This window comes from Triturus cristatus, chromosome 5_2 (genome assembly GCF_964204655.1).
Source record: "Triturus cristatus chromosome 5_2, aTriCri1.1, whole genome shotgun sequence".
Lineage (NCBI taxonomy): Eukaryota > Metazoa > Chordata > Amphibia > Caudata > Salamandridae > Triturus > Triturus cristatus.
Window position 1 is genome coordinate 412,923,655 of NC_140588.1, and position 17,379 is coordinate 412,941,033.

At 42.9% G+C, this 17,379-nt stretch overlaps 1 protein-coding gene across 1 annotated transcript in view; it reads left to right on the forward strand.

The window, feature by feature from the left end:
* The window catches only part of NDUFV2 (NADH:ubiquinone oxidoreductase core subunit V2), a 124,483-nt gene that overhangs the window by 12,583 nt on the left and 94,521 nt on the right, over nucleotides 1–17,379 (forward strand). The window lies entirely within an intron of this gene.

Genomic DNA, 17,379 nt, shown 5'->3' on the forward strand with positions numbered 1-17,379 from the left:
GACTAAGATATAACTTCATTTATAGTAAAAAGAAAAAAAAAATCAGAACGCTGCTGTGCTCCCCAGAAATGTAATCTAAGCCCATAAATGTGAAGCTGGATTAGTATTTACATGTCAATGTACGCTAGTTATAATTTTGAACAAGCAAGAGTTTCACAACTTGATTTTGTAGTTATATAATCACATCCCAGGGCCACATTCTCTTGAAACTTGGTATCTCCTATTGTAGCAGTGGGCTGGATGGCTGTCTTGATTTTTGTCAAGGTATTCTACTTTTTGCCTTGCTTGAATTTTAATATACATCTCATTCCACGTTGTCAAATTTATGTTGACTACATTTTCATAAAAAATAGCTTTTGAAAGGTGGCCAAAATTGATGACTGCTTCTCTTCATATCCGCAGGCTAGATAGAGCATTAAGAGACCCCGAACTGATGCTTAACTTTTGTTCCTACCATAAATGTTTTGTGTATAGTGAACATTTCTGGAAAGTGTCGGTGTTCCATGACCATCTGGTTGCTGCATATTAATGCATTAGTTAATTACGCAAATTTGATCACAGTAGGTTTTGTTAAATTACTATATTCTTGTTGTTGTGCATTCATTTTTGAAGAGATCAGAGTTGCAGCCCATTAGGAGCATTAAAAAGAGAGTAAAGTCAGAATGACACACTCGAGATGAATATCTTAAATCTATTAATAATTTGTGAAGTGAATGAGGGGATGGAATGAAAAAGATGTCGCCACAGCTTCTCTCTTCCTTAATAACCGTGTTGGGCTTCACCTTCAGGACAGAAGAACACTTTCTCAAACTAAATTGTAACGGGCCCACCCTCTTGGGAAAATGCTCTTGAGCCATGCTGCATAAAGATATTTTTACTGCCTCTGAACAGTTAGGTACTCGAATATGACCTAGACCTTAATTCTTTCTAGATGTCCCCCTTGCTAGGCAGGAAATGTAATTTTAGTTTCTGGCGACAGATCACATTTCCCTAGACACAGAGGGTTTATGCATAACGCAGACAGTCCAAAGACACTCGGAGATCTAGAGGGATGGGGTAGAGGGCCTGTAGTCTGCAAGATCTTGAGTTAGAGAGTCAAGCTGCAAATACTAGGGTAGGGGCCTAAGCACAGCATACATTCTCCTGGGCGATATCTCCCATAAGGAGAGTAGTGGTTTTTTAGGTGAAGAGTCCTTGTGTTTGCTGTAGGATATTGGTGATTATGTAACATATGCCTTTAGATGCCCAACCCATACAGCATTCCATGAAGCGGAGGGGTAGTTCTCCTTTCTTCTTCCTCTTCTAATTATTCATTCCCATGCCTCCTCAGCAAGGAGCTGATGAGAGGTGGAATCCCCCTTCATTATGGAAGCATATTGTGCTTGGAGTAGCGCAAGAAATGAAAAGTGAACTGTTGCTTAGGGAAGCACGCGAGTCACAAGAGGCTTTCTTCTTTTTCAGTTTCCTCCCATTCCTCTGAATAATAAGGTTCCAGATGGTAAGCTTATTGGTATGTACTGAAATAGATAAGGGCCCAAATTCTGGCTCTTTTTCGGGAGGACATGGATTTTTCTAAAGAGAACAAACCCAGACCATATTTCAATCCCAGGGGTGAATTAATATAAGAAACTGAAACACACATGCCCCTTTGTAATCTGCTGCATGGGAGGTGATCTCCAGGAATAGAAGTCTCTAGAAAACCACTTGTTTTCCAGGTTTGTCATAGTTGACTTGTGTCTGGAGATAATTCAGGCAGATTCTTTGCTAGCTAGCCTTTCAGCTCAGTGCGTCTTGAGATGGCAGCAAGGCACGTAAAGTTCTTATTGAATATTGCATTTGATGGCATTAGCAATTGCCTCTGGAGCTTGCTTTGCAACCAGAAAGTAGACACATGTTAAACACTGAAAGACCTATACCATACAAATGTGACATGAATGAATGAAAAATAACTTATAAAGCGCACAGACACTCTAGGGAGTGTCAATCCACCATCCCCTGTGCCAGGGACTATGTTGTTTGGGACCAACCATAAGAAAATATCTATAAAAGAGAGGAAGCATGCTTATGCAATGCAGATGTTGTCCTCTTTTGCCAAACTTGTTCCAACAGCTCTTATGCAAAAGATTTTCATAATACACCATCAGTCCAGTTCAAAGTGCAATCTTTAGTTTAGAAGAAAGAGAACCAGTGCTTCCGACTATGTCAGGGAAGAATTACCTGTTGATGGATATTCATTTCTTCACAGAGATATCCTTGTGTCCGTGCATCCTGCCCATATATTGGCAGAGTTACAGTTTACAGTCTGAGTTGCGTCCTGGAGCATTTGGTGATATTCTACCACAATATCGTTATCAACCATAATATTGACTCCCAAGATAAAGTAATGGTGGGGTTAATAAAAAAAAATCTACTCTTGCATCGATGATGTTTTGTGAGTTGATATCATGGCCTTGATATATGCGTAGATCAATATTTTTGGTATTAATGATGTGGAAGATAGCCTTATCTGTGACCATAATGAATCCCTCTTGATGAGGCAAGCTGTCCTGGAGAAGCATTCACTGATTTCTCTCCTAGAGCAATAAAGTGGTCTGAGTGTCTGCTTTATCCAGTTCCTGGTTGAAAAGCTTATCCAGGTTTGAGTGGAGAGATAGGAGGCAATTTAAATAAGTACTGGCTGCAAGAGGTTGCACATGAGTGTGACAGTAGCATGAGTGACAAAGTAGATCCACAGAAAATTATTTCTTTCATCACCCTAGGGTTAAATGAGAAAGTAAATACTTGGACAAGGGATTACAGCTGCGTAGACAGAATTGACTTGGTGGGGTTGCGCCAAAAGTCCTTAGAAACTCAGACTGAACAAACATTAGCCAAGAACTGACCCACATCTACAATAGCAATATGACTGACATAGTTCAGAAGGATGCTCCATTTCGTCTAAAAGGGCAAAAGAAAAAAAGTCAGAACTGTGGTTCAACGAATTCAATAGCAGTGAGAGACGACAATTTGGGCATACGGAATGACTATGGAGAAAGGAACCAAACATTACCCATCTCGGACAGTTGAGAATGCAAAGAATCTCATACAAAAAAATCTATTCTGAAAGCTAAAACAACAGCAATTAGATCCCAACCAGACTGAGTGAAGAACAGGCCTAGAAAACTCTTTGAAATAATAAAACAATCGGGAATACTTCCAGAACCCACAATTGCAAACAACTAGATGGACATCTGCAGTGCCTTCTCAGCTTTCTTCAAAGATAAAATCGCAACTCTGTTCCCAGCCCAATGAATGCCCAACCGAGTGAACCCACCAACCATACTCTCACAACAAACACAAATAATTCGGACCAACACACCCCAAATGTCCTAAGGAAAAACTGAGCTTTCTGTAACAGTTTCAGATGTATATCAAAGGCTGATATCATGAAAACCATTCAGTCTGTGAAACCTACCACATGCTGAAAGAGATCCTACAAGCTGTCTCCCCACCCTCTATGGACAAAACTTGTGAACGCATCTCTCCAACAAGGAGCCCTACCAGAATGCCAGAGAATGGGCTTGAGGATTCTCCCCCACTCCAACCCCCCTACCCACGAAAAAAAACGACCACAGACCAGAATGACTTGGACAACTTCTGACTGCTATCTAGCCTACCTTTCGTAGCTAACTTAGCATAAAAGAGCGCCTATGATCAGCTAGGTGAACACATCAAGAATTTTGACCTATTAGACAACAATCAGTCAGGCTTCTGACCTGGTCACAATACTGAGGTCGTCATTCTAAAAATCCTAGATTATATACAAACTTCACTAGACCAAAATGTACTGTCTCCTAATACTTCTGGATTTATCAGCAGCGTTCGACACGTAAGCCTCGAATGACAAAAATAAACTCTTGATGTCAGAATGGGACTAATGGGAGCTGCTCATAAATGGTTCAATTCCTTCTTGCAAAACCGACAACAGAGTCAAAATCGGCTGCTCCCTATCTGATGTAGCTGACATCAAAAGGGGAGTCTGGCAAAGATCTACAATTTCACCAACGTTCTTCAATTTATACATGGAACTACTCACTGAAATCCTTAATCGCAAATCTTGTACCACATGTATGCTGACAATATGCAACTCTACATCAGTCTCTCCTCTCAAGATGAAATCCGAAGGCTGGATGATACACTAAGGAAAACACAGGTCTTCTGGCTGGCACACAACCATCCAACAAAATCCACTGAAACCCAAATTCAATCTATTCTCTTCACCGCTTAGTCACGAACAACCTCAGTCATGGTTAGGGGTGGGCGGAATTTGAAAAATTCACTTTCGCAAACTATCGCGAAAATGTTAATCTCTGCAAACACGTGGAAATATCGCGAAGACGCGGAAGTTTTTTTCCCGCCCGTTCGCGGTATTTTCTGCGTGATCGCGGCTCGCCAACTTACCCATGCGGTTGCTCACGGGCGCGAGATCTCAATCATCTCATACTCGCGCGACTAATGACGTGATCGCGCGCCGAATTACGTTAATGCGGGCGTGAACTGTCGCCAGACAGCGCAAATGTGGCTACCAACAATCCAACATCTCGTGGAGAACGCGACTGGATCGGGAAAACTTGTCGGCGAACACGGGGATTCAAGTAAGGCGATCGTGCGAGATTGTATTTTTTTAACAGCGCGAGCAAGAAAAAATATTCCGGTAAGATGCAGATTGCGTAAATTTTGACATTTTCACGCTCTGCGGAACGCGAAAATGTCAAATTATCGCAATTTCCGCGAGAGGAACGGAATTTTAGCCCAGGCCTAGTCATGGTCCCTCAACATTAAATTGCTAAACTGCACCCCAATCTTCTGCCATGCCGTAAAATCTCTAGGCATTACAGTAGACTCAAATCTAAATATGCGAGCTCACATACAAGATGCAAACAGAAGCACTGACCTACATCTGTGCATTATGAAGAAACTAAAACCCTTCATTACCGCCAGTGCTCCTCAAAACGGCAATTTAATCCCTTGTGCTTTCAAGACTGGTTATGGGAATGCCACACTCATAGGTCTACATAAAGCCAGGCTAGTCCCAATGAAAACGACAATAAATGCAGCAGCAAGGATCTTAACAGGCACATTCCGTTATGATCGCATTTCCCCATCACTCAGAGCCCTCAACTGGCTCCCAGTTAAAGCCAGGATAGAACTGAAGGTGTCTTGCATAACATACAAAGCTCTCCACAACTCTGGTCCTAAATAGTTGGCGTATCGAATCAAGCTAGCAGGAGGTGGAAGGGCCTCAATGTGCTACACCCTTCACACTAGAACCAACCAGATGGGGAAAAAAACACACAGCCGAGGACATTGCATCCTGAATTACTGCTTGATTATAGGTGTTTTCTTGTCTTAACTCGGTGGTACTCATTTTATCTTCCTGTTCGTCAGATGGTCAGCACGAGTACCTGTTATGAAACTGCAGAAATAAGTCTTGCTGTGCATGCAAAGTCCTGTAAGGCAGAAAAATTGATGCACAGGATCCATTTTAAGAAGTGTGGTGTATGGTTGTCTACGCAATTAAGTAAAAACCTAAATCTACATTATCTAATAACCAGAAATGCTCTCTACTGGATGAGCTTTCACGGGAATTCTCTCATGCATAACTGAAATGAATGGCCAGTGGGGGGTGGCATTATATTTAAAGTTTTCAAATCACAGCCACTCCAGCTTTGGTGCTTAGTATCAAAAGTCACCAACACCTATCAAAAAAATTGCCCCAGATAGCTACAAAGCAAATAGATGGAAATTGGAGTAAGTGGTCCATTGTTAAGTTTTAGCAGCCATTTTGGCGGTAAAGAGGCTTTGTGTAAATCAGTATAATGTGTATAATTCTGAAAGGATGAGGAGTATGGATTCAACCGCACATTAGAAGTAGCACATGCAGTATTAAAAATAATTTATGCTGTTTTGTACAAATGATACTCTGTTTTCCAGTTAGGTAGCTAATAACTTACTTTGCATTATTTTCGCTATCACAAAGCCCACTGGTTTTTTTTTTTTTTTTTTTTTTTTTTTCCAACCCCTTTTCTTGTGTAGGCCATTTCACTTTATGCACCAGGGTGCCCTCCTTGATTACGATGTCAACAGCATTTCACCATATGTAAAATGCTGCATTTTCAAGACTTGGGTTAGTTTTTCCTCCTGATGCCACAAAGCAGGTTTGCCATTCTCCTCAACAAAATATTTGCTACCTCAGAGTACCAAAAATAGCCACTTCTGCATCATTCTTCCAATTGAAGAGCATCCCAATTTGTGGTCTTTGTCCTTGTAACGCCCCTTCAGAGATGATGCGGCCCGCTTGGACAGCAGTGTCCTCATTTACACCTAGCTCCCAAAGAAACAAATTGCCAGGCTTCAAGGTCTCCGAAAACAAGTGGCCAGATTGTATCTTAACCATTCTATGGCACAGCCGCAAAAAAACAATCGATCAAATAGAGGCAAAAATAACTTTCAGATTTCTTATACCATGCTCAAGGTTTATGGGGCAGATGTCTAGGATATCTGTGAAGGATTGGCTGTCCTCCACATGCCCAACAGAAACCTGCGATCAGCAGTGGCTAACTTCTTTTCCAACAAGTCTTATGATGGGAAAAACTTAAAGTTGGACCTCTTGGAAACTGTGAAACTTCTTGCACCCAAGTCACACAGGATACTTTTCAGGAAAGGCCTGAAAACAGAACCGTTACAAGTGCTTTCAACAAATGTCCTCTCCTCTGGATAGTGACTGAAGAATACCAGATTAAATACTCCACTGCAACTCCCCAGCCCTCTCCCTTTGCTAAACTCCTTGTCTGTATTTCACTTATTGCTCTAAGAAAAGGCATATAGTGCTTTATAAATGGTCTAAATAAATAAATCTGACCCAAGAGTCGCCACCATGTACATCTTGATCCTTCCCCGATTTGTGTTGTGATGTAGCTGTAGAAGAGGAGCGTTGGTATTGGTTAAAAAAAGCATAAAGAAATTGCCTTGACCAGTTGAACAAACTGCAGTTCTACATTTGGATCCAAAAGCAAGTGCAGGACTATCGTGGAGTTTAATACTGAGATAGTTTCCTACATACATGCAAAACTAGACGTTCTGAACCCTGATTTTTCTACTACTGAGCAGTCCTTGGTGACCCCCTTCCATTGTACTTTTGCGATTCATTTGCCCTACTGGCCTCCATTAGGTTGCTTTTGGAGGGTCTCTACACTGCTCTTGTCCTGTTGAAGCTTTGGTCCTCTCATAAGCAACATTCAACAGGTTGAAACTCAATGCTACTCCTGTTTACTACTTGGATGTTCATTAATGAAGCCGGCAATACTTTTAGGAAATTGAATGGGCTGCTGTTATTTACGATGTGCGGACTTGTCTTTACCAGACATTTACCATCCGTTCTTCGTTATGTTTGTATTACCTCTTCACCTCTCATGAGCGCTACTCCGATTCACTTTTTCATAATTCATGAAGCACCTTTTTTTTTTGCCATTTCTAAATTTTTTGTTAATGACACCCCCCCCAAGCCGACCTGTCTAATATAGTAGTTATAGGGTTCAGGAGAGGTGTAATGTGTTATAAGAGTGTCATCAGAGATTTTTCCATCTATCCGACTGTACATATTTGTAAATTAATGCATAATATTTAGTGTGTATGTAATAAAGTACTTTTCCTTTTTTATATGAAAAAATATTGACTGAACAATGATCCATTGAGGGTTGTGTACCAGTTAGCTGGGGATACTAGCCCACAATAACGCACCTCAGTAGGCCCTAGACTGCCCTTCTTCGCTATCAAGAGAGAGTCAAGTGCTATAATGGTGTCATTGGTTCCCCTGTAAAGAGAAAGTTGTAGACTTATCACTTGAGGGACTCGCATCCTTCACAACTAAGATCCCAATTTCTTAGTGTGCTTTCAAAGTTCACTGTCTCCCACATTTTGTGACTATGGGCAGTAGACCACATATAGGACAGGTGGGTTTGAGCCTACTTTTTCCCACAGGCTAGTCGTTTGACAAAAGAGAAGGCCTTTTCACTCAAAAAATGACTGAAAACCTAGATCTTAGTCACTAATAAGTGTCTTAGCACTATTGCTTTGAAACGTACCAGTGAGTATGTAACTGGTAATGCACTTTCCCGTCCTCGGTTGTGCGTGAAATTAGAAAATGTGTAACGTATCCAAACGACCATAATTTAATAAGAAATAAAAATTTAGGATATGCAACAATGTAGCGATGGACCTTCTTTTAACAGGATGACATTACACCCTCAAGGCTTGTTCTTCTCTTCCCTTTTGCTGTTAGCCTACCCCTTGAGGGGGTAATGTCATCCTGTTAAATGAAGGCCAGGTAATTTGACTAATCACATAATTTGTTCAACATTTCTACATAATTATAGTGGCATTGAGGGCAATCAATACCTTTGCTCTCCCTGCCACCATCTGACAAGCTGATCATGTGGTCTGGCGTTATCCAAGACCTATTAAAAAAAAAAAAAACATATATATAATTTTTTTTTTGATAAACAATTTTATTGATTTTCAGACATGAGAACAAATCCAGCAATAGAGCACATAACAAGAGCTACAACTACCCGCTCAGTTGTTTGATTAATCTCGCCTCGCACAACCCCTTAATGCTCAACGATAGACATTTGGTTTGGTGCACAGTTTAAGCCACAGTACTCAGCCATTTTCCCCACACCCTCTGGTATTTCTTGGAGCACCCCCGCACCTCATACACAGGTTTCTCCTGTGTGGCACACCAATCCACCCCCTCCCGCTACGGTAGGACGTTTCCAGGCGGTAGCTATGTCTCGTTTTGCTACCACCATTGCCGTGTTAAAGAAAAGTTTCTCGTTTCGAGACCCGTCCATGATCCCCAGGAGTGTGTCTTGGGTCATGGAGAACCTCCCAACCCAGGATTTTGGTGAGTTCTTCTTCAATGCCCTGCCAGAAGCGTGCTAAGTGCGGACATGCCCATACCATATGAAAGAGATTGGCCTGATCTTGGCCGCAGCACGTGCAGGAGGGGGACGGGCATTGGCCTGCCCTGTGGAGGCATGCCAGTGTTAAATAGGCTGCATGTAAATAGTACAATTGGATCAGGCGAAGTCTGGCCAATGCAGTGACCAGCTTAGGTGCCATCCGTGCATCCCTCAAATCTTCCCCCTTCAGTGGGCCCACCCAATCTTCCCATTGGCTTCTGAGCCGGTCGAGTGTAGTCAGGGTATTGTTGGTAAGTGTACGGTAAATACGGGAGATGCTCCCTTTTCCCAGGTTCCCTAGCATAATCTGGGCCTCGGATGGGTTGTATTAAGGGACCACTGTGCCGTCTGATATGTGTGAGTGAAGGGCGTGACGCAATTGTAACTATTTGTGGAATTGCGACGGGTGCAGGGAATAGGTGGATTGTAAATCCTGGAAGGAGTGTATGTGACCATTGGCCCACACATCTCCGAGCTGGGAGATCCCTATAAAATCCCAAGACCGAAAGCCCTTCAGCCCACTAACTTCGCCCAACCGAGTGCCGTGCCACAGTGGTGTGTGCTGGGTCAGCTTTTTTTGTCCATTGGGTGTTGCACAGTGATGCTCGCCAGGCCAAAAGCGCGGTACGTGTCACCTCTGTTAAGGTGTGTGGTATGGGTCCGCCATACATCATGGCTTGAATACGAGGTAGGCCCATTTCACTCCGCTCCAACCTGTAGGCCGGGTCGGTCCATCCCCCATTGAACCAATCGTGCAGAATAAGAAGGCGGATCACCAAGTAGTACAAATATAGATCCCTATGCCTCCATCAAAGGGCAGGATCCAGCAGTGAGTTAGAGCTATGCGGGGTCTCCGTCCCCCTCCCTCCCCCCAAGAGGAACTTGGTGGCCATGCCATCCAGCTCCTGGAACCAGGACCGCGGGAAGCAGAAACAGGTATTTTGAAGCACATAGAGGATTCTGGGATTTATAATTATTTTTATTGAGCAGTTGTTTGGAGTCAATAATTTACAATTCAACAGGCGGTATAAGCATATTGGGCCACTCGCAGGGAACCTAGTTCTGATCACAGATGTAACCTCCAGCCACTCAACCCAGTACACTGCACAGTGTACGTTAAATGATCTTTTCCACAGCTTTACTTTTGGGTTGAAACAACCCTATGCCCCCCTCTCCCGCCCACTTATTATCTGTCTCACCCACTATACTACGTCCAAGATCCCTCCCCAGATCTTTCAAATTTACGGGGGCATCCTCAGGCTTGCTATATCTCGCGTTTTGCTAGCTTACACCAGTTAAGATCATCTTCCCATTCTTTGACCATTGGGGGTCTGCTCGCTCCCCAGAGTCTGGCCAGGTTACGCTTATTCACTGCTGCAGCTGTGGCTAGCCATCAGAGTATTTTAGGCCAGCTCTCCTCCCCTACGATGCCCAGGAACATCCATTTGGCCTCTAGGGTGACAGCTACTCCAGTGACCACCTTCATCACCCCTATGATCTCTATCCAGAAGTGTTGAATCATTGGACAACCTTAGGCCATATGGTAAAAAGTACCCTATTCCCTGCATCCCCTGACACCAATGGCAGAGGCACATCTGCTGATCCGGTGTAATCTGGATCTAGAGAAGTACGACCTATGTAACACACAAAGTTGCAGCAAATGGAATGAAGCACGTATGGAGCTCTCCATGGGGCTCTGCAGGGCCACCCCCTCATCCTCCAGGGGGTCCTCATTCTCTGCCCATGCCTCCCGCAGTAAAAGAAGAGGGTCCGGGGAATTATTATAATTTATTTTGTATACTCGGAAGACTGCCTTTGTGCACATGGTATCTAGGTGTAGCCAGCCTTCCATTGGTGAATAATCCAGCAGGTGTTCCCCCTCGGGTAGGTTGCACTTTAGTTCATGACGTAGCTGCAGGTAACCAAACGTCTCCTTCTGATCTAGGGCATATTCCACCTGTAATTCTTCGAAGGCTAGCAGTGATTTCCCCAGAACACCCTCCAGCCCCATCGCCCCGGCGTCTCCCAGTTTATCTAATCATATTGGATGCCATCGAGTATGACTTCGCAGTTTTTTCACCTCCTCTAGGCTATCACTGTCTCACAGAGGGGTTTCCACCTGTTTTTAGTAAAAATATTACAAATTATAATGAGATATATTCACACTTTACAGTACCTTTATGTATGATAGAATCTTACATTAGATGCTATTCTATTGAATTACATTGTACCCTATATTATTTTGGAAGATCTAGAATTGTAAGATTTTTTACGATCATGCACTGTGCACTTTACGAGCATTATGCACTTAAAACATTTGAATCATATTATGAGCACCACGCACTTTACAGTACCTTTATGTGCGATAGAATCCTACATTAAATGCTAATGACATATGTGGCACTTTTTAAAATGGATATTTGAATATGGAATTACAGCTCAAGTGGATCATTTTATGTACCTTGTAACTAATTTGTTGAATAGAGGATTGGATGTTTGAAGAAGTACCTTGTATTAACATGTAAATCATGAATTTGTCTTATAATCGGATTAAGGACAATCCTTGAAGGAATTTTTATCTCAATTTACGACTAAATCCTATGGTCTAGGAATTCTAGATTTTATACAATATTGATACACTTTATGATGAAGATTCTTTGAATTTATTGATTTAAACTATAACGTTGAAAAATTTGCATCTAATGTAGAAAAATAGTTTACGGGATTCTAACTTTAGATTTATTGTGTTACATGAAGTGCTTTAAATCCTTAATCATATATAATATATATATTCATATTCAGCCAGCTCCTTTCATCCACTTTGTCTGTTATTGGGTCATTGCCATTTTTATCCTGCCCCCTAGAGCATACTTTATGGGGCAGCCCATTTCAGCCATTGACTAACTTTACGGTGAGTGATGGCAATTTACCTTTTTACAAGGAGCACATCTACAAAGTTCTTCCATTTAATGCAAGTGGTATGCGTGCTTTTTCAGACCAAAAACATATTTGTGCGTTTTTAATTTCTATTTATTGTTTGTTGGGCTGGGTAACGGAACTGCACGCCATGGCTCACTCTGCTTTCTAGGTACATTTAATGCAGTATGCAGGTACAAAATTTGATTTTGAGTTAAAGGAGAGAGTTCATACCTTGATAAGGAAACACTGGACTTTCTAAAGTACATAGCCACATGTGGCTGTAGCAACAGCTGCAATCACCTCCCAAGACAATGAAAATGTATTGCATGCAGTCTTATGGCTTGAGAGTGGAGATCGGACTCCGAAGCAAGAAAGAATGGAGACATGCCCCCCTCCCTTAGAAATTCAATATAAGCATTCTTAAGAAGGGGCTTCTGATTTTTTTTCCTGAAAACTGCAGGTTTGGAAGATCGTAAGTGTGAGGGGTGGAACTGCATTTACTATTACTGAGGTGAGGAAGTTTCTAGGCAAGGCCTTTCCTTTTGTGTGTCTGATTCCTCCTACAGGAAGCCTTGATGACAGCCAGATGGATCTTAAATTTCATTATGCCTGTGTTGTCGGTGCTCCAGTTTGCAGAAAGCCCCAGTGCTGTCTGCCCTGAGAGGCATTACTTAAAAACATTCACTAAAACATATTCTGTTCTCCTTCATCCCACCCTGATAATCAGAGGGAAAGGGTAGGAGTATCTCCAGCACAAACATTTAAAATATATTTCTGTTTTATGGTCTCATTCCACCCGATTTTATGGGAAAACTAAAACTTACCTTAAATTCTATGTACCTGTTGGGGATGGTTGTGTGTGCGTGCATGCTGGTGTTCTCATGGCCTACATTGATATTGCAACACCTGAAGGTTTTTTTTCAGTTTTGCATACAATATCAAAAAGCCTCCACAGTATTCCTAAAAATCCTGCATGAATAACTGACTTAGACTTAGAACGTCTAATTATTGACTCTTCTTTTTCCTGTCGAACGACTCTCCTTCTGTTCCATACTCCACTCCTCTCTGAGCCAAATCCAAGTCACATTCATGTTTTCCTTAATTCCTTTATTACATTTAAGCAAATTGCCTACATTTGTTTTTTTAAGGTCACAACCCCTTATTTAAGTCCTACTCCTACAACCTAACAATACCAAATCTCCTGGTGAGCATGTATTAATACTGCCAACCAGTGCATAAATTCACATATCCCTCTAGCTCACTAAAGATCATAACATGATAACCACACCTAGTGGTCACCATGCAGCATATGGAAACATTTACCACACAGGATCAACACAAAGACGCACTACCAACCATGCGCCCTACATAGTGTAGAGTGCTAACCATATAGGCAAACGCTTCAGCGCCCCAATAGGGTTAGTAAGCGCTATGTGCTGCTCTATAAATGTTGCCGTACAAGACAATCTGTCCTGCACATCCATCATCACTGTAGTTGGATTACCTGCAACACTCGCCCAGAGCGCAGGGTTACTTGCTTATAAAGGAGACCGGTGGAGTCTCAAAAGGCCTTTTATAAAAGTTGATTTGAAGCTCTCTTGTAATTTGTTGGGTTTTTTTTGCATTCCCATGAGGCGCGTAGTGCTGCAGTACATGCTAACTGGCTCCGAACAGGGAGTGTACATTTTTCTATACCCTGATAAAGATTTTTTTAAGCTAAGCCCATTTTGTTTATTCAGTACTTCCAGATTTCGAACCAGGGGTGTCCTGAACCTCCTGCTTTAGCAACTTCAGCAGGGTGAGATTCTTGATGGGCCTCTTCTGTCTGTAACTCGGAAGACAAAAGCTGATAGATACTGCTGTAAAGAAATACAGCATCAATAAAAGACCAAGCAGGATAGATGTATGGAATATTGGGTGAATGGGTGTATGGATGAGTAATTGGAGTGGATACATGAATGAGTGGGTGAAAGGATGAGTGAATGGATAGGTGGATGGACAGGTGAAATGATGACATAGTATAGGGGCAGATAGTTGGATGGGTAGTTGGAGCAATGACAGAGTGAAGGGATAGATGGATAAATGAGTAGGTAAAGAATGCAATTGAATGGATGGCAGAGTGGATTGGCAAATGGATGGAATGGTAAATGGCAGAGTGGATGGATTGTTGGGTGGGGATGGGCGGCACAGAGGATGGATGTGAGGATGAATGGATGGATGGATGGATGGATGGCAATGGATGGATGGCAATGGATGGATGGATGGCAATGGATGGACGGCAATGGATAAATGGATGGACAGACCAATTGATGGCAGAGAGGATGGATTAGATGGAAGAATAAATGGGTGGCAGAGTGGATGGATAGCAAGATAAAATAGGTAAAGATTGAATGATGGATGAAAGAATTAATGGATGACCATGTAAAGGTGAAACAGTGGATATCAGCCGGTGAATGGAAGGGTGAAGGTATGAATGGATAGATGCTTGTATGGAATAAACAAGGAAGCTCTTTTAGGGAGATTTGGGCTCTTGCTTTGCTTGCTAGGTGCCATCAGAGGTGCAGTAGAAAGTGGGGAGGATATTTTAATTTCCGGTCTACTCCCTTGTGTCGGAGCATGTTGGGGCAGTTTCTCCTATCCATGCTGGGGTCACACGTTTCTCTCCTAGTTGATCTCTGCATTGGTATCAGAGCATCCTTCATTGTTAGGAAGACTCCCGTTTCTGGTATACTGTTTCTTGAGACTTCGATTTTATGCCCGCACAATAGAGCAAAGAAGTGGCTCCGAGCAGAGGTAGCACTCTTTGTTTTCACGAACTTAGCGCTCGTTGCGAGGGTAATCACGTGTATTTGTTTCCCTTCTTGGTTGCTCCCTCTGCGGGTGCACCCCTGGGCACTATGTCCTATTTATACAGTAGCTCTCGGGATGATGTGCATTTATTTGTTACCATGGTGACGGGCACGTCATTTTACATGCATAGTTGTGTTTTCCCCCTGTCCATAGGGCGATTAGCGCATTCTCCGTTATTATGGTGGCAGCTATTTCTGGAATGTAATTTCTTTTACACGGGAGTGAATGTCTGCGGTGTGAAGCCAGCCTTTCTTTGTTTCTGTGATATGCTTTGTGTCCACCGCGCTTAGAAGTAAAGCGTTGTCTATTGCCTTCTCATTAATGAATAGGGTGCCTTGTCACCGTAAGACCCTGGTTAAGTGGCAGGCTGGTATTCATGAGAGCACTCACAGACGCCTCACAATAAGCAGTCTTACACTACCAACGCCACTATCACATCCCTTTCAGGCTAGGAGTCACAGATGGTACCAGAACCTCTCTCACACCCCTCACAGATGAGCTGCCACAATCTACCAACAGCAGTCTGAAACCCTTCACAGGGTAGCAGTCTCACACAACCCAACATCACTCATACCCATCTAGTAGATGCACACTTTTGACAACGCTCCCACTCTTCAAAGAGTAGCAGTCTCCTACTAAAGACAGTGCTCACGCCCTTCACAGACTAGCAGTCACCCGCTGTCAGACCCCTTATGCTTATAGTATTATCCTGCTAACTGCTCTCACACTGCTTATACGAGCGTTCACAAACTAAAGACAATACTCCCATGCCCCTGAGAGAAGCAGCCCCAAGCTACCAGCTGTAATCTCATAGGTCCCAAACACGCACTCTACAATTTCACAAACAAGCATTCTACCAATAGACTGCACTCTCACCCCCCCCCCCTCCCCTCCCCCCCACCCCCTAGTCCAGACTAGCCACAAAGCAAATAGGTCTGGTTTAAGTGCCTTTTCAATAATGGTTAAGTTTCAGTTCTTATTTTAAATGGACGAGTGAGTAAATGCAAATATGAAACAATGGGTGGATGAGTAGTTACTTACGTGAAAGATAGATGACCGACTGCAAAGATGATGAGTGAGTTGATTGGGTGTATGCATGCATGAATGAGTGAGAGCATGGATGGAAGCATTCAGGTAGTTTGTTATATGGCAGACCTATTGGCTTTGCTAATGCTTTTTTTCAATTTCCAACCTTCAGTGTAAACATTCCACGTTCCCAGTTGCAGCCGAGAAGCTTTTTCTCCCTTCCATCCCCTTCTGGGCTCCCCTTCCTTGATGGAAAAACAGAGGCCAGATGACTAAGCATGGCAACAACTGGTTAATGCCCTTGAGCTAACCAGGATGCTGCTGAGACTGTGCGGTCCCACACGCTGGGGAGTTGCACAATGTCATACAAGACTCAGGCTGTACTGGTTCAGAGACCATTACCTACTCTCCACGTGGATGACTTCAGTAACATATCTTCGGCTCCCCTCAGTCCAGTCTCTAAAACAGCTGTTTGCTAGTGAATGCCCAAAGTTTGAAAGATGTCAAAACAGCACTGATCTAATCAATCCTTAAATGTTTTTTAACAAATGAATCACTGCACTTTAACAGTTATTTATGACTCGCCTACTAGACAGTGTATGCAATGTCTGTTGTGAGACATAATATAAAAACTACAGTTGATGGACAGAATGCAGAACAATGTCGTACATTCACCCCAGTACAGAGATCTGGGCCTAAATCCATCGTTTTTTTGCTCGCCATTCCAGTTTGAACCCAGCCATATGCAAATCAGTCTTGACCCTGTGCCTCATAGGAACAGTCCAGCCCGAACTACCAAGCCAGGTCCTCCCTGGACGGGAACCAAGCATCCTAGGAACGGTTTTGGGGTTTCACCCCTCTTCAGCCTGGATAGCTTGATTCCAGTGGCATGGAGAGCACAGGACGTCTGAGCATACCCGTCCCACTCGGGGTGACAAATGCAAAAACAACAGTTGATGGACAGAATGCAGAACAATGTTGTACATTCACCCCAGTACAGAGATCTGGGCCTAAATCCATCGTTTTTTTGCTCACCATGCCATTCCCGTTTGAACCCAGCCATATGCAAATCAGTCAGGTCCTCCCTTTTTGCACGTGAGACATAATATAGACTTAACAAGAACATACCAAGACGTGGGCCTCCCCATTGCTTACCATTGGTTGGCTTTCCTGTCACTCATTTGCCTTCTTCTTTTTTGCGTCCCACCTTGTCAATCTTTTGTTTGCCCGTCCCATGGAGTCTGGCGTCTTTACCATCACTTTTGGGTCGATTGTTTTGCTGTTTCCCTATTTTACTGCTCTCCTAGTGCACTTTGTGTTGCTGTTTTGCTTGTGCTTCTCCCCATCACCCTCTATGTTGTGCTCTTGCATTCTAATTGCAAGACCTATTGGCCTTGCCAAAACTTGACTTATTTGGAACCGCTCTGCATTTTTAGCTGGCTGCATCGTCTTCTGGAGACGAGAAGCTTCAAATAATCCAAATTTGTGAACGAAATAGTGCAAGTTTGACAAATAATACAGATGGCTGTATAATTGTTGATAAATATTTACCTACTCCAGAGCAGTCCCTTTACCCCCCCCC